This window comes from Parasteatoda tepidariorum, chromosome 10, assembly GCF_043381705.1.
Source record: "Parasteatoda tepidariorum isolate YZ-2023 chromosome 10, CAS_Ptep_4.0, whole genome shotgun sequence".
Lineage (NCBI taxonomy): Eukaryota > Metazoa > Arthropoda > Arachnida > Araneae > Theridiidae > Parasteatoda > Parasteatoda tepidariorum.
The window spans coordinates 6,649,451-6,657,689 of NC_092213.1; positions in this window are offsets into that span (position 1 = coordinate 6,649,451).

Below are 8,239 nucleotides of genomic sequence, written 5' to 3' on the forward strand. Positions count from 1 at the left end.
CGATTCGCTATATATATATATATGCTAATTAATTTGTACAGATAATATTTTAAATGACGAAATGTACTTTCACAGTACGCAACATGTACTCTCTCTCTGAATTAATACGTATTTTTTTAGACTAATTCGAACTTTTTACTTACAATTTAAGCAGATCATACAATCTATGCATTGTTAAAAAGGTATTGATATTTCATTACAAACTAAAATCAGTTATTTAAACATGTACTCGATACTTAAAAAACTTTTCTTCTGTATTGAAGTTTCGACACATATTCTAGAAAGTCCCAACGCCCCCTAAAATTATTCACCGTTCACAGGGGGGTGAAAGAGACGATAGTGCCCACTTTGGAAAGCCATGATCTCTAAACGATAATTTTCTTTCCGAAATGATGCAATTCAAAACGTGATCACATTAATAGACGATGAAGGAATCTACCAATTATACTTATTGATGCTTTAATTCGTTAAAGAGATCCGAGTCAAAGATAGAAACATTTTCTTGTTTATTGCAATCTCACGAACCTTCAATGCGTTGACTAGGATTTCAACTGCGGAATTGGAAACAACTCCTCCCACTAATATCGTTTTCATTTAGTGATGTATGGAATTTAATACTTAAATGTAGGGAACTAGGTCAAGCAAATGCGTTAGTATAATAAACTTTATGCACAATTGCAAAACATTTAACCCTCACAAAATACTCATACTTAAAATACTATAATAAATACTACCCACATTAAGGATAGATAGTACTGAAAATTAATTTACGTCAATGCTTTGTCCGGAATTCGAACCCAGAACCTTTCTGATGTGAGGTCACGTGAGTTATACTTCTGTACAAATTTTTCCTCTTCCATTGTAATCAATGTTTAACCTCTATAATCAAGTATAAAAAAATGAAAAAATGTCATTTTTACAGTGGGCCAAAAAGACAAAAGGGACAATCGAAAGCATTCACTCCAGAGAATCCTGAACAAAACAAAGTATCAGTTCTAATTCGAAATTTGAACAATATAAGTTTTTTTTCTTAAAATATTTTTTTAAATAATTTATAATAATTTATATATAAATTTGAAATAATATTAAAAAAAATAAATAAGTAATATGATATAAAATAAATAAAAATTACACATAAGTATAAATTATTACAAAAATATAAATTATTATAAAAATTTATATTTATATAATTTATAATAATTTTTTTCTTGAAATAATTTATAATACTATTAAAATATTTCAATTTACCTCGTATTTAATAGAACATCATTTTATTTTATGCTTTACTGAATATTGAAGTGATTTGGGGATAAAGGTGGTTTGTAATATGGATAAGAGTTTGAGTTGATTTATTTTAAAATCCATTCAATAACACGAAGTCTCTTTCATAGTACTATTATATCTATCCAAACTTTTAGAATGATAATGGCGGAATTTTAAAACATGGCCAATTTATAAAATTTATATTTTGAATGCTACAGTATCACATTTTTTTCCTTATATAACTCTCACCTTCGCAATAATTCCCTGTTTCTTAGCATAAAATAGTTAAAATTATTCAACTAAATAAACTAAAAAGAACATTTGTGCCTTCCACTTCCCACGTCCAAATATTTCCCTCGTAAAACTATTAAGATCTAAGAGCGAACATAAATCTTTTTTCTAAATAATCATTTTTTGAAATAACATTTCAAATTAAAAGTATATAGTTATAACAAATTTTTTGAGTTCATGACTGTCGTTTAATATTTTTGCTTACCAAACGGACGGATATATTTTAAATACAATTTTTTCATTCATCACTTTTGTGTATGAGTTAAGTTCTAAATCATTTAACGAATCTCTTGAACCGTTATTCATGATAGTACATTAATGTCATTTGTACCAAAAAATAATAATTGTAAAACGTTTCGCAAGATCAGACACCGATTTAAATAACTTTATCCTAAAATGTAACGTAGAATTACGTTATTCAAAAAAATAGTGCGTGTAGTCCTTCCGCGCGGAAGAAATGAAACTTCTTAATGTGGAAATGAAAATAGGAAGGGGTAGAAATTGATTTTTAGTGAAATCATATTGTTTCTTTAAGACAAACTTTATTAACAATGCTTACAATTCACAATGGATCGCATCTCCTAATTATCAATTTCGAGTGGAGAAATATCCAAATCTATAACATTCACATTGGGATCATGATAACTAAAGTAAGATACGAAATGTTTGAGTTCTATTTTTTCAATATTTCTTGCAAAAACTGCATCAATGGTAGTTACACCTTTGATTGTTGGATCATTCCTACCATTTATCATTTCCAATCCATATTTGTCTTTAAGGAAGGTTAAGAATGTTTCAGCTTCAGGTAACGAGAAATTCACATTAAAATCTCCTGCAGGGATCACAGGCAGTTCACAATAATCAACTTCTTCACCAGTAACGTCTGCCAGAGCTTGTGAACCTGCAGTGGATAGTGGCAATAAAGATTTTGCAATAAATAATTGAATATCCCTCATGGCTGCATTTGGTGAAATATAAATGGCAATTAGAAAAGAGAAAACTTATCAATCAATTGATATTCACAAGAAACGCACCTTGACATAGCCTTAAATCCGTCGCATTGTCGGTGGGATTGTTTTCACTCATTTTTTACAATTGTTATCCACTAAGTTTGAAAATAAAGAATACTACCCTATTAAATTATATGTGTATCAAATCAAACTAAATTATTTATAGAAAAACAATACTTTCATGACTTTTATGCTAGTGAGAACGAAAACAATATGGAAATGAATGAGGGAAAACTGGATCCTGCCACGTGATTTCCTGGCCAATAAAAATGTAGCGTTAAACGTTTAACGCAACCTTGTTGGAAGTCGCATAAGAAGTATCACTTCAATAATAATAAAAACAAAATCAAAAACGAAATAATAACAGTACAGGAAAATACCTTTAAATTAGGATGCAAAAATATTTATAGGAGTCTTTAATGAATTATATCAATTTTATGCTGATGACAACCAAACCAATACGAAAACTAATGTGGGAAAACTGGACCCTACCTGGGATTTTTCGGCCAATAAAAATTCACCGATAATAATGGTAAACTTTGTTAGACCTTTGTTTTTATGTTATATAAAGTAACAATGTTAAAACAAAAATTATTCAGTGAATTTTCATTTATTTATTTATTTTTTAATTGTTACTCTTAAAGTGATCATCTCTTTTTGCTATTCTGCCGGTTGTAATATTCATTGATTCGCTAAATTAATTTATAACTCTGTTTAAAATGATCCTTCATAAATTAGGTGTTGTTCAATTGCTGTTGATGCTCCAACGAGTCATTAAAGTTGACGACGACTACATCAATCAGTGCGTTCAGCAATTGATACCTTTCTGTCGTATTTTTTCGTTGATCAGAGAAATACGCTTTCATTATGAATAGTATTTAAGTCGTATTTACTATGTGTTAAAAATCAACAAGTTAGGTAAGTTTTTTTTTTTCTTTTTTAAATATTTTGATGTAGTATTGCTTAAGTTGCAGTTCCAGTACTGCTGCATAAATATGAATAAAAATGTCAAATGATATCAAATACTAAAAATGTTTGAATAAGACCTTATATTTAAAGTCTGCATTTTGCATTACGCAAAATAATATAAATAAAGTTTCGCATTTTTTAGTGAAGGTATGTTGTAAATGGATTTTAAACTAAAAATAAAAACATGCTATAGAAACCTTTTTTTTAGTTCAGTTGGTTTTACAAATAATTTAATGTGATAAATTGTTCGGAATTAAACAAATATTTAAAATTATTGAAAGCATGATTAAAATAAAGCACTTTATTATTTTCTCTCGGATTTGAGCCCCGATTTCTAACTTAAAATTCTGAAAAGTAACTGACATAATAATTACATAATCGAAATAACAGCGAAGTGCTTCATTGCTAAGTATTCCTTATAGATACTTCATAGATATATACATATTCTACAAAGATAGTGTAGTACTTTCATTTAAGCTATATTCGCGTTTTTTCCTACATAGTACAAAGTATACCCTATCTTTTGTTGGATGCTCTTCATTGTGTGGTATTAATTGATTGATTTGATTATTTAATTATTTTTTTTATCTGATGGTGAAATCGGTATTAATGTCTTGCAGCATTTGAAAATGCTGTTATGTTTTTATTCACAAGTTTATTTAAAAGTATGTATCTAATTTAAATGTGCATAATTATATGATTGAAGATTAACTGAGTGTTTATAATATTAAAAATATTATAAACACAAATAATATTAACATTATAATATTACAAATAATACAAATTATATTAACATTATAATATTACAAATAATACAAATAATATTAACATTATAATATTACAAATAATACAAATAATATTAACATTATAATATTACAAATAATACAAATAATATTAACATTATAATATTACAAATAATACAAATAATATTAACATTATAATATTACAAATAATACAAATAATATTAACATTATAATATTACAAATAATACAAATAATATTAACATTATAATATTACAAATAATACAAATAATATTAACATTATAATATTACAAATAATACAAATAATATTAACATTATAATATTACNTTCGTGATATAAATCAAAAATCGTCAAATAAATTCGTAATATATAAATTCGTGAAAAAAAATGCTTTCGACAAAATACTAAAATAGAGATCTATCGACAAAGACTACTCACTTCTGCCTAGCTTAATAGTATGAGATTGCCGCAGCGATTGCTTTCTGGTTTTTTCAGTTTCCGTTTTTAAAAGCGCTATATGTTGAGCCACCTCAGCTAGATTTGCCATGTGACATTTTTAGCGGCAATCATTGGTCGATTCGCCATGTGATATTTTTAGCGGCAATCATTGGTCGATTCGCCGTGTAAGAGAAATAGTAACATAAACAAAGCAAAGCAAACGTTGCCACCGGCGGAAAAGAAATACAGCCAAAATTTGGGAGCCACGTAAGAGAATTATTAGATTTACTATGTGTTAAAAATCAACAAGTTAGGTAAGTTTTTTTTCTTTTCTTTTATGAATATTTTGACGTAGTATTGCTAGAGTTGCAGTTCCAGTACTGCTATATAAATATGAATAAAAATGTCAAATGATATCAAATACTAAAAATGTTTGAATAAGACCTTATATTTAAAGTCTGCATTTTGCATTACGCAAAATAATATAAGTAAAGTTTCGCATTTTTTAGTGAAGGTATGTTGTAAATGGATTTTAAGCTAATAATAAAAACATAGAAACCTTTTTTTTAATTCAATTGGTTTTACAAATAATTTAATGTAATAAATTGTTCGGAATTCAACAAAGATTTAAAATTATTGAAAGCATAATTAAAATAAAGCCCTTTATTATTTTCTCTCGGATTTGAGCGCTGATTTCTAACTTAAAATTCTGAAAAATAACAGACATAATAATTACGTAATCGAAATAACAGCGAAGTACATACTTCATCGCTAAGTATTCTTTATAGATACTTCATAGATATGTACATATTCTACAAAGATAGTGTAGTACTTTCATTTAAGCTATATTCGCGTTTTTTTTTTTCTACATTGCACAAAGTATACCCTATCTTTTGTTGGATGCTCTTCATTGTGTGGTATTAATTGATTGATTTGATTATTTAATTATTTTTTCAATAATGAGTTTTTATTTGTTGGTGAAATCGGTATTAATGTTTACTAGCAGCATTTGAAAATGCTGTTATGTTTTTACTCACAAGTTTATTTAAAAGCATGTATCTAATTTAAATATGCATAGTTATATGATTGAAGATTAACTTAGTGTTTATAATATTTTTAAGCAAATAATATTAACATTATAAATAATCATTATTTGTAATAAGTATCTTTACAGCTATCAGTGATAAAGGCAACAAGCAGAATCATTAATATAATTTTATATCAGTGCTGCCATCTATTAGCAATTATAAACTGAGTGCAATTTTACTTTTAGGGATCTAATATAATTGTAAATGTTAAGATATATTTAATTTCCATCAACGTGGAAGAAAAGAATTTAAAAGTTAAAGGAAATTACTGATAGAAATAGTATCGATAAATTTATTTCATTTAAATATTAAAAATTTATTAAAGAGAGTGCGTTATTAATCCCCGAGAAAAAAGGTTTTCTAACTTGCTCCACTCTTTTTTTATAGTGCTGCCCTCTATTATCTTTATTGTTATATACTTGTGTTATGTTTAATTCCATTATATATCATATCTATTATATCTTTATTTCTATTATATCTTTTCTGTTATCTTTCATGTTGTATTAGCAATAGAATGAGGAAGACTATCATAAAGCGGAATAATGCTTCTTTAAAAATGAGTAAAACGTAGAACATATTTCAACTATGTTGCTCCTCTTTTTGGTCAGTTAAAATATTAATACCAAATCAAGTTTAGTCCTAATGTAGTTATTCCATAACAATTTTCATAAATGCATTTACAAAAAGATTTGGAATTCAAATTATAGAAGCCGAGATCTTTTCATTATGAGTCGCCAAATTTCCTGAACATTAATCTAATCTATAGATTCTATAGATTAGAAGTGTAAAATATAAAATTATCGAAAAACCTATAAGAAGGAAATCTAAATATTAAAAATCATTCATATAAGTTAAAACGATAGTAATATTTTTTTAACTGACATCTGTTTCATCTTTTTAATGCTTCTTTAATAAAAATAGTATAAAATTTCCGTTTGCTATATTCGAAGGGAAATTTCTCGATAAGAGTATACAAAATAAAATTTATATAAGCAATATCTAAATCATTGAAAATATTAGAAAGGTTATCTCTATAATAAACCTAAGAATAAAGGTGCATTTTTAGTGAGATCTATCTTTTACCTCTTTTCAAGTAGTACAGAGAGCAGCACTATAGTTAAGTTTCTTCAAATGTTTTTTTTTTTTTTTNAATAATATGCTTTTTTTTTCAGACTTATTCGTCTTTAGATATAATTTGCACCTTTCATTCGATCTTTATTTAACCTGACTTTATAGATTAAAGATCGGAATGACGCTTTTGGAATTACAATTAAAAAAATATTTAATTTAATTATTGTGGCCATGCACCTTTTTTTCCACAAAAAAAAATCCGATATAATAAATAACCGCTATTATGATAAAATGTTTTACAATTTATGATAGGATGCATCATTGCTGCATGTCAAAATGAAATTTTAAGTTGAAGAAATAATGAGGTGAAATTTTGTAGCATTCCAAGTTTTAGCAGTGTAAATTATGATGAAAGGTACTTTTTAACATTCGTCTTAGATAACAATCTGCATTTTTTAATTATTTTTCAATTTTAAAATAGATTGGTAATGTTTAATTCGATTTTTTTTTCTTATGTTTTTAGTCTTAGGTTGCTCTTCATTCAATTTATTTCTTTGCTTTGTTACTTAAATGCTTATGAAAAATTAATTTCTTTGTCTCCTTGTTTTACTTTTTTTTTTGCTACAACTTTGAGAATATTTAATAAAACTGAACTAAATTTTTGGAGCAATCAAAAATTAATTACAAAATTATTGTTTTATAATTTGAAAAAAAAATTCGTGAAAAACTGCGCAAGATATGACTATTTAAATGTACTGCGCACACGAGGAAAAAATTTGAAAATATTTTCCATAATTTTGTATTAAATCGTATTTTGCAACTAATGAAATACGTTTCATTTGAATATCTTAAAAATTTAAATAGTTTCAAGCAATTTTCTAAGCAGATTTTAAACTTTCAAAACAAAACAAAACAAAAAAACGCTCAAAATAATAAGGGGTTTTTTATAAATTTTATTTTGTACCATAAGACAAATGATAATAGTTAAGACCAATGATAATCATCGTCCAGACGCCAAACTGTAATGGAATAAGGGAAGAAAACAGTCGTAAAAAATATTCTTTTATGGGGGATGATCACCCACAATACAGGTGTCATTTTTAGAAATCTTGTTTAATAATATAAAATGATATTTGTGGAAAACTCTTTTTCCTTTTGAGATTTCTTTTACATAAACTACATGGAAAATTGCCTGAAACTTTTTAAATTTTTAAAATATTCAAATAAGACTTTTTTTCATTAGCTGCCAAATGCGATTTACTACAAAAGTAATAAAAAAGATTTTTTTTTAAAATTTTTTCCGCTCATGCGCAGTGTAAAAGAACTACTTTAAATAGTCATATCCTGC